The 13,754-nt window shown below is 41.2% G+C and overlaps 1 long non-coding RNA gene across 1 annotated transcript; it reads left to right on the forward strand.

Annotated features, from left to right (window-relative positions):
• The first annotated feature begins 741 nt into the window (after nucleotides 1-741).
• Nucleotides 742-13,156, forward strand: LOC122459934. The gene is made up of 3 exons (XR_006280922.1): nucleotides 742-962; nucleotides 1,693-1,821; nucleotides 12,758-13,156. It is a non-coding gene; the product is annotated as an uncharacterized LOC122459934 (long non-coding RNA).
• The last annotated feature ends 598 nt before the right edge of the window (nucleotides 13,157-13,754 follow it).

Consider the following 13,754-nt stretch of genomic DNA (forward strand, 5'->3'; position numbering starts at 1 on the left):
ATTTGCAGGAGGAAAGAGAAATATTTTATCAATGACATCAGGTTGCATATTCTATAAATAGATTTTCTAGGACTGGGGTGGCCAATTTGTGGCTCTGGAACCACATGCGGCTCTTCAGAAGTTAATATGCAGCTCCTTGTATAGGCACCAACTCCGGGGATGGAGCTACAGGCGTCAATTTTCCAGTATGCCAGGGGGTGCTTACTGTTCAATCCCTGGCTCTGCCACAGGCCTGCCCCCACTCCATCCCTTCCTGCCCCCTCCCTGAGCCTGCAGTTCCCTTGCTCCTCCCCCTCAGAGCCTCCTGCACACTATGAAACAGCTGATCAGGAGGTGCGGGGAGGGAGAAGGAGGGCAGATCGGCGGGGCTGCTGATGGGTGGGAAGTGCTGGGGTGGGGGAGCTGATGAGGGAGCTGCTAACATATTACTGTGGCTCTTTGGTAATGTCCACTGGTAAATTCTGGCTCCCTCTCAGACTCAGGTTGCCCCCCTCATCCCCCCGTTCTAATACATCCACATTTCAGGATGTCAATTGGACTCCTGCAATTTTAATTTCATTCAATTTTCAGAAACAGGTTTCCAGCCATTTATTTGAGTTTCAAAATGTGCATTGTGACGGTCTGGTACAGCAGGGGTTACTCTTCTCTCTTAGCCAAGGAGGCCATGCTCCCCCTAGCTCTGCTGGGCATGCTCCAGCTGAAAGCAGGATATAAAAGCCAGCAGAGCAGCTCAGTCTGGGTTGACTGCTGGTGGGGAAGGAGGTGTGTTGCTAATGCCTGAGGGAGGATTGCCTACATGCCAAGATATGGAGATCAGACAGTCAGAAATGGACCCTGACACACCATCTTAGGACATCATGGAAACTGGAGAATCCCAGAGATGGAGAACCCCAGAGGCTTGGATAGGAAGTGATGCAGGGAAGTTTTGTGGGGAAATGGTTACAGAACCGGACTAAGGCTTGGTGTGTTTCAGTTAGAGCCCCACCAAGCTGGTGGTGAAGGAATAGAGCCATGGGTTGATACCTGGTGGAGAGGGTGGGTCTGGGTCCCCCTATCCTGGCCACCACCCACCCTGAGGTGGTGGCCTTTCTCACTAATATTGTGGACTCTGTCTGGTAGGCCACACTGCCCTGAGAGTGAGGACTTTATCACTGACTCTGGCCATTGGACTGCACTGCCCTTACAGTAAGGACTGTAGTATTGACTCTGGCCATTGAGCTGTGCTGCTCTGAGAGCGAGGGCTGTGTTACTGATGTGGGCCTCTAGGCAGCACTGCCGCAAGGGCTGTATTATGGACTCTGGCCTCTAGGCTGCACTGGCCTGAGGGCAAGGTCATATTAAGGACTAAGGCTGCAAAGCTGCACACCCCTGAGATGTGCAGGGACAGCCTGTCTGACTCGACCATGGGGCTGTGATGCACCTCTCCCCACCCCGATGGGGTGTATCAGCCCCATGACATGCATCCGTATCACTTTTGAATTCATAGCACTCTTTCTTGAGCACTATCATTGCTAGAGGGGACTACTGAAAGAGATCAGTTTTCTTATAATTGTAATGTCTTTTGATTCTATTAGCATACATGTCACCATCCATTGTTTTCCAAGGGAAAAGAGCAAAAGGTTTTCCTAAATTTCCTAAAGGCAAAACAATCTGCTGCCTGTCAGACTTTTTTACACAACTTTCAATTTTCAGGAGACTTCTAAACAAACAGGACAGCACAACTCCTACCAAGCTCTTCTTCATCAAAACATTTGTATCCAGCTCACTGGAGAAAGCTATGAGAGAGGAGTGACAAACTGATGATATCTGAGCAAACCTCATGTAATTAAGACATTTTATTGAATTAAGCTAAACCTTACTGAATTAGGGTTAATACTTTGGGATATGTTGTTCGTGGGTTATTGTGGCATTTCATAGACCTTCTTTAATGGGGAGGGGGGGATGCTAAAGAACTTTCTCCATTATCACTCTTTGAAATTGTATATGCATATCTCCATGCTCTGTGTGTGTGTGTAGTTTCAAACTGGATTCTTTCTTGGTTTCTGGCAAAAAGACTTTTGGATAAAAGCCTGCATTAGAAACTGACTCCTTTGAGTAGGGCTGGAAGAATTTGAGCTGCCAGAATCCATGTTAGGATTGTAGTGGACTCTGGTAAATTTATTAGCATGCATGAGGGTTCTTTTGTTTTTTAATGTTTTCTCTCTAATGCTTTATCTTTAGAATAATGTGGGCTTGCTTAGGAAAAAAAACTGTGTGGTAATGTCACTGGTAGCTATGACTCTCATCAGCCTGACGAGAAAGCAAGCAGGTCTGTTTAGGCAGATTATTTCACAGCAAAAAAGCAAACTTCTTCCTAGACATTCTTCTAATCAAGGTGAGGGACATGGGCCTTTATCCAAGGGAAGCAACAGCTGGGGAGCTTTTAGCTTATGCAGTAGAGGCTCATGTTTTTAGCTCCAGGGGTCCCAGCTTTGATCCCGCTCGCCAGCAATGGGGGTCTGTTGGTGTTAAGAGTGCACTTGTTGAACCATGCAGTACAGACAGAGGCACAGTAGCACTGCACTGTACAAGGAGGCATTCACAAATCCACCTTACAGAAAGATGAGCTAAGTTTAACCGTCGGCTCTCTCAGGATTGGACTTTGGCTACTAAATGCATGGATTGCTGAAAATATCTTGGCCGCTCTGATAAATGGTTTGGGATGGGCTATTTTGCCTGGTTAGCAGGACTGATGGCCATTTCAAAAGGGGTGATATCTTGTTTACCCTCAAGGATAAAAACTAATGGGAACTAATGGATTTGTGAATGGCTGATCTAGTCCTGTTGGCTCAGGAGATGCCATTATTCTGATTACACAGAACACTCGCTCTCCCTTTCAATACACACCTGATTTTAGTAGCCACTAGTTTGAAAATTATTAGATAGATGCTGAATACCAATATTGTGCACCACTAATATATCAGATGGTGAAAAGCATTATCTCGTCTTTAGTAGTTCACAGGGGTGTGCACAAGGGAGGGCAAGCAGGGGTATGTTTGTTCCCCTCAGTAACTGTTGGGGGGCACAGAACTCCTCCAGCCCTGGAACCGTGGTGGTTGGGAGAGTGAGCTCCTGCCAGAGCCAAGACTGGCTGGAGGGAAGGAAGTGCAAGCTCCTGCCAGACCCAGGACAGGGAGGAGAGGGGGATAGAAAACGTACCCTCCCCAGGGGTTAAATTTAAATTTCTGAACAAGCCCCTGTTCATGAAAATATTGGTAGTTAATTGGTAATATTTACACCTAAAGCTGTAAGTAAGGCATTTTAGCACCTGGGACAAGCAAGCATATTTTGCCCCCTACATTTGTTTCCTTCATTTCTCTGCCCTATTTTTTCATCCCTGTGGCTTTGTGCCACGGGTGGCTGCCTTGTTTGCCAGGCCCTAATTACGACCCTGTTTAGGGGTGGACTCAGGATCTGCCACTGCACACCTCAACCTATTCCTTGCCATCCCTTACCAATGATAGGACTGTGTAAGTGCCCTGTGTAGGCTACTTCGGTCATTTCTTCGTTCACAGTAACAATATTTTGGTCAAATTTTCTTGCTTTCAAGATAAGCAACTACTTTATGAATAGAGATTATCTATCCTTGGGCAAGTATTATATTAACCACAGCATACCAATGTAATTTGACAAGATCATGCAAAAGCTGGGGTTTGAATTAGATAATTAGAGATAATCCCCAGTAACATCCTAATTATAAGGGATTAGACAACACATAAGCAGTCCAGTGAAATCAAGAGGTTTTTAGAGCAGGACAATCCATCATACCCCAGATCACTTGATACTAGTGTGGAGACTCTAATTGCTTTAGTAAACATTTTTGTTAGGATTGTTTTTAAGTAAGTTATTTCTGCAGTTCCCCACCCCCTGCATTGTGGAAATAGTCTGACCCTGAAAAGGTAGGGTTCTATATTTTTGTGGACTGTTCATTCATTCCTACTAAATGAATATAATTGTTAAATATTTTTAACTTGTTTTTTATTTTGGCTCTTTGCTGCTTTTGAAAGTTTTAAGTTCTTATCTTCCAGTCTATTTATAGCTTTTATATTACAAGCTCACACAAGGCACAAAGATGTTGCTTTTAGATTAAGTCACTGATTATCTTTAAAAATAAAACCCTAAGCCCTTAAAAGCATGTAAGCACTTGAGAAAGGGAAGATTATATATACACATGCACAACACACATCCAATTCATACAGTCCTGTAAGTGTACTTGTGTAAAATATATTGGTTTGGGACTGTAGCCTAGGGTTAGTTTGTGACAGGAGCACTCTGCATCATAAACAGGCTCATTATTCAGGAGGCAACTTGGAGTTAATTAAAAAGATGAGATTGCTGAAGCACACAGATTTTGTGGGCTTTAGTTATTATAGACAAATATAATTGGAATGATAGAAAAGTCAAGACTTACCTTATTCTTATACTGATATGTACAATAAAGTTTCCTGCATTGTTCATATTTATACCTAAACAGCCTTGTCGCAATGCCATGCAAAAACCATAGGATTATGTTTTAATGCTTTTAATGCATTTTAATGCTTGTTGCTCCATATTTTTTTAGGTAAGCTAAGAGTTGACTCTCATTAACAATGTTTGTAGTGTGAGGAATTTTATTTATATGTGTGTGTGTGTGTGTGTGTGTGTGTGTACATATATATACACACCACACACACACAGGTTCCTTATCTCACACTGAAGTGTCAATACTATAAACCAACCTCTGGCATTCAGAAATTGTTGTTCAATCCTTTGTTTCCTGAAGTATAAGAAGTTAGGATTTTTCGGTTAGTGTTTTGCTTTCCATTTCATGCCTCTTCCTTGTGTGTGTCTTCAGAATAAAAGAAAAACATGGAAATATCATTACATCAGAAAAAGGTAATTTTCTAGTATCTGAAATTTTCCCTATTTTCTGACAGATTCTCAGCATTCAACTATGCTATGCAGTCCCTAGGACATACCAAAACCTTTTGAGGTTTGGCTCAATAAATCTTAAAATTCATATCTTTAAGATGCAAACCTGTTGAGTCTGCAAGATTGTACTGGAAATCCCATTAGATGATTTTTGGTATTTCCTGCTTCTGATCAGCTCTAAAAGGGGTTGGATTCACCCCTCCCACAATAAAACCATGACAGACAGCTAAGGGCAACAAATTCCTTGTGGATTCCCTTCCTATGTTTTTTTTTTTTTTTTTCCTAATCTTTCTATGGAGCAGGCAGGGCTTGCTCCCAAGGAAAGAGCAGCAGCATCTACCCTCAACTCCCCAACCCTGTGGGATCCTCAAGAAGCAACATCTAGGCTTATGGAGGCCTTGTACTCCTTCTCACCAGCCCCATCCTATTTCCTCTCATTTCCTGGAATCATGACTCCAGTGAGACTATACTACCAGTCTTCTGAGCTATATCACCCCTGCTCCCCAATGACCCTACTTAAAAGAGGATTCATGGGGAAAGGTAATACAGCCATTCATTGCCCTGTTTTGGAGCAGTTTCTGGACAATCTTTTCATGTTCTCAGTTTATTTCTACATTCACAAAAGTGATTTTTTTTTGGTGTTCCTTTTTCTTTTATAGCAACTCTTTTAGAAAACCATGATAAAAGATCCATTATTACATTGATTGATAAATCTAATAAAACATTTAAGATTTTTTTAAAGGAAGATTCTATGAAGAGAGCTTCCTGCTAATCAGTAATCTATCAATACAGAACATCATCATCATAGCTTCTATCAAAAGCTTTATGAGCAGAAGTTCCACCTGAATAAATTTAATCAAGACATTAAACTGTTTGGCAATGGCAAACTTTCATTACTGTACATCCGCCTTCCCTTGTCAATTACAGTTGATGCAAGAGAATGCTTTGGAGGCAGACAGCAGAGATAATGAACAGCCATCTGTGTTCCTAAATGAGGAATTAAACCTGCAAATCCTTACTGATGTGAATAATTGTACTCACCCAAGTAGTCCCATTGGAATCCACTGAAGTCAATGGAACTACCTCAGATGAGAACCTTTACCTCACATCCACAAAGGCTTGCTGTATTGGGCCCAAATATGACTTAAGTGGGGGGAGGGATAGCTCAGTGGTTTGAGCATTGGCCTGCTAAACCCAGAGTTGAGCTCAATTCTTGAGGGGGCCATTTAGGGATGTGGGGCAAAAATTGGGGATTGGCGTTGCTTTGAGCAGACTAGATATTCTATGACCATCCTTTTGTTTAGCTCAGTTCAGGTTCTTCCTGTGCCTGTATGGAGATTAGCTAGCAGCATGCTTGGGATATTTTGAAATGGTCCTATATTTAGAAAAATTACACAAGTCACTATTTTGAGTTCTATAGAACCATTTATAGAATTCAAAATAGAATGTGAAACCCTGGAATTTCAGGCTTTGAGTTTTGAGACTATTTCATACAGTTTTAATGAAAACTGAAGAGGGTTCAGAGAAAAGCCACAAGACTGAATAAATGATTAGAAAACATGTTTTTATTAGCTAAATATGTTAAGCTCCTTGAGCCTAACAAAGAAGGTTTAGGCTTCTTGATGACAGTGTATAAGTATCTACATGGGGAACAAGTATCTAATGTAAAACACAAACCAATGTCTGGAAGCTGAAGCAACAAATTCAAACTGGGGGGAAAAGAGGTGCAAGTTTGACAGTGAGCATGATTAAGCATTGAATCAATTCACCAAGGGTCTTAGTGAGTTCCCCATCACTGACTTTTTAAATCACGATTGGATGTTTGTCTAAGAAATATGCCCTGGAAATTATTTTTGAGAAGTTCTATGGGTTCTGTCAGGGCTCAATTTGTGCCAGGGTGCAGCCCTGGCATCTGTCTGGTGTTTAGTAAGGCATGCAATTCTACACTTGTATGTTAGGTGTGCCCTTGCACCTATGGTGTGTGAGATCATGCTGTGCAGAGGATGCTGTTTTGTTTTCTTTTAGCCCCAGCATCTTTGTTTACAAAGAAAGCACTGGTGTGTGTTATACAGGAAGTCAGACTAGTTGGTCACAATGGTCCCTTCCAGACTTGAAATCTATGAAAGCCAGCTGGTCTAAATTAGAGCAGCCTCATTCTACTTTAATTTACACTGAGGCTAAATTGGCCTGCAGCTCCTGATATACTGCATCAAGTGCAGCTTTGCCAGACCTAGACACTGGGGTCAGAGTGGATTGACATATTTCTCTACACCAGTTTATCATTCTAGTAGGTTAGCACTGCATTAATACCCCCTTAACAGTGCTCCTGAGAGCTTCTAGAATAACATGACAGATATTGCATCATGTGGAAATGGTAGCTGCTGTTACAGGTGGTATCCTAATGCTGCATATGATAGGAGAAACAAACCCACCGGTTGTGTAAAAATGCTGTAGAATACTGGGAATGATGAGATGAGATGTCTGCTGTATTAGAAATAGCTAGATTGCTTAGTATATTGCAGTATTCTTCTTTGGCTAGCCCTCAATGAGAGGATGATGTCTGCCAAGGTGGTTCACTGGTGGGTTATTTATTGGCTGAGGAGCCCAATTCATGCTCTGCAGATTTTCCCACAGAAGTGACAGGTGTAATCTTGGAGGAGACATGGGGCATATCTTCACTGGCAACGTTAAAGCATTGCCATGGCAGCGCTTTAATGTAGCTTGTGTAGTTGTGGCATAGCACCGGGAGAGAGCTAAAAAAAACCCCACCCCCTGAGGGGACTAGCTCCCAGCACTGGGAGTGCAGCACCCAGCGCTGGTGCATTGTCTACACTGGAACTTTACAGCGCTGAAAATAGCTGTGCTCAGGGGGGTATTTTTTTTCACAGCTCTGAGCGAGAAAGTTGCAGCGCTGTAAAGTACCAGTGTAGACAAGTCCTTAGTTGGCTGGACTGTTGTGCCTTTTCTTTCCTCGTCACTTCTGTCTCATGAATGTCTGTTCTCAAAGTTAGCTGTAGCTTTGTGTATTCTGTTCCGTGCCAAGTCCTCCTGGTTTGAGTTGATGCCCCCCTTTTTAAGGTGTAGTTTCAGTATGTTGAAGCACTTCTGCTGCCCTACATGAGCGCTTCATCCCTGACTTAAGTGAGAGTACTTGTTTCGGGAGGAGAGTGTCAGGCATACATACACAGTGGCCAGTCCTGCAGAGTTCATGTTTCATGACCTATGCTTCTATACTGCTGATGTTGGCTGCAGAGAAAATGCTCATGTTAGTGTGTCAGTCTTCCCAACTGATCCTGAGAATCCTCCTAAGGCAGCTCTGTTGAAACCACTCCAGCCACTTGAGATGTCATCCCCACCCTTCTCTATGGGTGTGAGACCTGGGTAACCTATAGGTGACAACTGCCTTGTAAACCAAAATCTTGGTACCTGTTTGCAGATCCCTATCATTGAAGACTCGTTTGAGTAGTCTTCCAAAGGATGTGCTGTCACAGCTGATCCTGTATTCAGTTTGTGTTGCCGGCTGTTTGGGAGATGTTGCTGCTAAGGTATGGCAAATGGTCCATATTTTCTAGGGTCCTCTCTGATGGACCGCAACCTTCTCATGGTGGAGAGGCTTGCATGGGCTAAAGACTCAGAGCTGCATCGTCCAGAGCTTTCATACTCCTGGTAGGGTGCCCCTTGGTGAACAGGTCTGAGGCAAGGCTCCTGACTAACCATGGTCCAAACTTCACAAGACCCTAGTGGTGGATCAGGTGCATAAAGAGGACCTTTTAGTACTCTGGCTGTGAAGGCAGATGAGTGCTGCAGCATGAGGAAGGCCCCTGGTTGTCTTGGATCTCCTTGCTACTGGGTTGGGTTTTCCTCCTGTAAAGTCTCATGTGGTCACTGTCTGCACACTGGTTTCCCCACATTAAAAATTGTGTGCATTGCAGTATTAGTGAGCTAGTAACTAGCATGCAAAGAAAGTAAACTCTATTAAGGGAACTGGAGTATCTTGAAACCATTCCATCCACATCTACCCAGCCTATCAGATGTACTACAGCTTTTAATTCATCTTGGAAGATGGAAGCTCCTGGTACTAGAGCACACACTAAATATCATTTAACAGGATGAAACAGCTCCTACTTGAAGTACTAAAATGTACCTTCTATGAAGCCAAATGCTGTAAGTGGAGGGATGGCTGATCTAGATGTGTTTAATTTCAAACCCATTTGAACACTGTCCGTTTGATACTAGGCAGCAGATAGGAGTTTTAGAGCTTGTGTAACAAACCATAGTTGCCTATACTGACCCTACTGTTAGGAGCAGGGACTGAACCCAGGTTTTTCAGCATCAAAAGCACAAACTTCAGCCATTTGAGCTAAAGGAGACCTTGTTTAACTGTGAAATAGCTGTCAGCTATGGACTGTGAGGAGGGTCCCAGAACCCAGACTCCAGCCCATGCCTGAAAGTCTACATTGGTTATGGGACTGTTCAGTTGCAGAGTCAGTTGATGTGGGCGAGCCACAGGTGTTTAATTGCAGTGTAGACATGCCCTGAATGATCACTGCAGTCAACCATTGAAAGCAGTCCTGACCGCATTAATCAGGCCAGTATATTACATTCCCTTTATTACACAAAATCCACACTGTCCAAACATTCTGACTAGAGCATTTAATTATGATAAATTTAAGGCAGACTTCTCTTTATTTTAACTTACCTTTCTATCTCTAAGACAACCTTCATTTGTCTCAACCTTACTTGATTCCATATGAAGGGTATTGTCAAATGTCATGTTCTATACACGTTGAATAAGGCAAGAATTGTGCAACTGAAAGGTTTTTAGATTTGTTCCACAGATACAGTAGGATTCATGGTTTGACTATTATGGGCCTAATTCGGTGCTCTCTCTTCCCCTCATGTATAAATCAGGAACAACTCAATTGAAACCAGTGGATTACACCAGTGTAAAAGATTAGTGTAACATTATAATCAGGTTCATTGTTTTATACTACTCTGCATAAACTTCAATTCATTTGTTCCTAGATTGAGACTTGTTTACTTCAACTCATGAAATTACAGTTAAACTTAAATTAGGTCTTAAATTATGCTAATGACAGTAAAATAGTGATTGCAGTTAATGAAGCTACAACAATCATCATTAGCCAAATAGCAAGTGCATAGCTAACCTGCAATAAATTTTTCATTTAAATAAACCAGCAGCAAAGTGTATATATTGTAAACAGCATTTGCACAAACTGCAACTTCCTTTTTTTTTTTTTTTTTTGGAGAATGAGGGTGGGGGAGTTGAATTAAAGAGCCACATTTAACACCCTTTCTTCTACCTCTATATAGGTCTGAGGTACAAACCTATGCAAATGAGATTTCTCTATATGCTTAATGTGAAAAGGCACAAGCTTTTCATATGTACAGAAAATGCCCAGATTTTGGCTTTGACCAAACTCAAGAACTACCTGGAAGGGATCATGTGATGTGGATAACTGCTGGCAACTAGAATTTTCAAAACAAGATTTTAATTTTATTGGTAGGCAAAGCCACTTTAGACTTCTCTGCATGTTCGGGCTTATTGCAACGTGATATTTTTGGTAGATGCATAATGAATTCCTGTATCTGAGCTATAGTCATTTGAGTGCATTCCAAGAGAAGGTTGTCTACGCAACAGAAACAGCAATAAAAACCTGGTTTCTCAGGGGGGAAAAAAGCCTGTATCTTTGTTTGTTCTAAACGGACAACTCAAACAAATATCCTGCTACTAAATCCTCAGTGACTTTCATCGCGTGTCATTAGCAGCCAAATCCCCCAGGCAAACTGGATATGCCATATATTATGAATCCTGGTGCTTGCCAAACATCATAAAATTAACTTGGATTGAAACTGAAATCCCAATTCATCCACTAGCAGCTGCAATACCTACACTACCCTGTTTATTCATCAATAGCCACTCACTGTCAGAAAATTTCTACATTCTCTAAATAGTAATTTAGAGCTCATCGGTACTGCGCTTCTGTTTGCAACTCAAAAATTTCACAATATTCAGCTAAAATTTATTCCTTCCATTTACTTTTACCAAAGATAGTTTTGCTATCAATATCTAGGATTTTCACAAGGAGTGGTATTATCTTTCATTGTATATTTCACTGTAAAGGGAAGTGAGTTTATTCACATAAAACTAATATATGCAGATACTGTATGTGTGCCTATGTGGCTGTGATTGTACATCTATCTAGGATGGGGAATCTTTGTAGATTTCCTGCCTTTGAAAGTTTCTTTACACACCACAAAACAGTCACTGTTTGGAATCAAGCCACAGTAATTAGCACTGCTTTTTATTTCTGATATGGCAGTGCTAATCACTGCCATATCAGGATTGTCCTCCAGGGGAAACGCAAACCAGCAACAGAAAAGAAATGAGGTATTCGGTACATGTGGTGGGATAAGTCATGATTACTGGCAGGTCTTTACTTCAGGGAAATAAGCAGCAGCCTCACTGATCTCTTCAAGTGAAAGTTCAACATGCTGTACAGCAGTAGGGAAACCACCCACAAAAAATTGCCAGGAACAGACAGCATTGCCCAATCCATAAACAACTGGAGAAATGTTGTTGTCCTGAGAGCAATGATCATGCCCAACAAGCTAGAATACACTTTGCTTCTGGTTTTGAGACTAATAGCCCCTGCCTCAATTTAAAATTACATATTCAAAAATGGTATTCCACTTTCCTCCTTTGAACCAACTATAGCTGAAAATCTGTCTACTTCTTAATTACACTGCATGTAGGAGTGTACAGCTTACTGCAAAATGATGTTGAATCATAATCATGTTAGTCTTACTGATATTGTTTCAAAATTGAGAGAGAATATCACAGTCCCTAACGGAATGACCTTGCAGACCTCCTGTAGGTAAATGATTTTCAGACCCTGCCTTCCACTTGTGGGTACAAATTCATACTTTACAACTGCAAATATTCATATGCCTATTTTAAAAACGCCTAATGTCTGGGCAAAAGTGTTAGAATTTGCACCAGTTTGCTCCTCTTTGCAAGGTGATTATTCATAGAATATGGTTGTATTTATATGCATAAGCACAAAGGGCCAGGCAGTGTCCTTACTGAAAACTGAACCTTGATTTTTTTGGAAGTGCTGAGCAACTACAGCTGCCATTAATGACAAAGGGCACTGTAGCTGCTCAACCAGCCATTCTAGAAATCAACCTTCACAAGACAAGGATAGCCTCTAGAATTTTTGTATTCCACTCTCCTTTGCATCAGCCTTTAAAACCAAAGCATTCCACTCAGCAACTGATGTAACAAGGTTATTATTCCAAACAAGTCTGTGTTTGCTGAAGTGTTTAAATAAAAATTAAGTCTTGATCACGGTTATCTGAAAAAGGATATGTGCGGCACAACCATCATTTTTGGGAGCTGACTTTTTCAACTAGTTCTATTAAACACATAATTATCCTTGTTGCGAATGCCTTAGGTGATACTGTTCTCAAATGAGTATATGAGACTAGGAGTTTATTTCTCATATCAGAGGCCAGAATGTGGCTCATATTTAGCCCTTAGTTTTGACAAAATACCATGCAAGGATTTCTGGCTTTCTAAAACCCATATGCTCTGTACTTTTGGAATAACTTGAGATCTGCCAGGAAAGAAATGGTCTAGATGCAAATGGATATCAGGCTGTTTTGATTTGTTAGATTTAAAAAAACAACTTAAAATAGAATGCACAACTACTTATTGCACCCTTAGGCAGTAGTTATTATTTTGCCAAGCTAACATTTTACCTGTCTATTTCCAAACTTATAGAATGAAAAAGCCAGTGACCTTTGCAGATGCTACTTTTCAGCTAGACAAAATCTTGAAGAAACCTATTTGTCTGTTTACATTAACAGGACTTATTGTTTTGCATCATTGTAAAGGAATAAATCCCATAACAAATGTCATTGTATCCAGGTACTGACACATTTATAAAATAGGGTTCTTTTAATAGGACTCTGCAAATTTTTTCATTGACTTTTACTTTATCACTTTTTTTAATTAAAAAGGATGGGTTAAATAAAAAAAAGCATTGCCTATTCCTCTTGACTGACATCTTCTGTTAGCTACTGTATCACAATCGGCAGAAATGGAGTCAGATGGCCCATATTCCCTAGAGGGACTATTACTGAGGGGACACCAGTGGAAAAGGAAACATGGGGAGTTAGGCTGGAAGCAAAATCAGCCACATGAAGAGAGAAGTGCACAAGATTTAAAGAAGTTCCACTTGTTCAACTCAAGCTGCATTCAGCATTTTACTCTTTACAAGTGAAAAAAGTTACCATTAGAGAAACACAAAGCATGGCTGCTGCTCTTCTCTAAGACTTCATATTAAGCCAGATCCCAAAAGGTGATAAGCACCTGCATATCCCATTGAAGTCAACTGGCTGTTTAGCTGTTCTCTGAATTCAGTATTTGCTCACAGAAGATTGTTCACAGCTAGTATTAGACTGCTTCCTCAAGCCTACACTCAGCTGCTAGCATTTTATGACTTAAAAGCCATTCCAGTACTGAAAGGACAGTAGCAAGCAAGCCTGGAGAGTCAAGTTTTGCTGATAAAATTTAAACTTTAGTCTAAACTCACCACCTTCTCCCGGAGCAGCTGAGATGGTGTACCAATTCCCACATTAATCAACTTCATCCTTTTGTAGCCAATAGTAAATACTTTGTTATCAGAGATGCCACTTTGCAGTAATGTTTGATAAATGTGGATTTAATGACAAACATATCTATATTACTGCTCCAACCCATTGAAAGAAATTCCCTT

The sequence above is a fragment of the Dermochelys coriacea genome, chromosome 4 (genome assembly GCF_009764565.3).
Source record: "Dermochelys coriacea isolate rDerCor1 chromosome 4, rDerCor1.pri.v4, whole genome shotgun sequence".
In the NCBI taxonomy this organism is placed as follows: Eukaryota; Metazoa; Chordata; order Testudines; family Dermochelyidae; genus Dermochelys; species Dermochelys coriacea.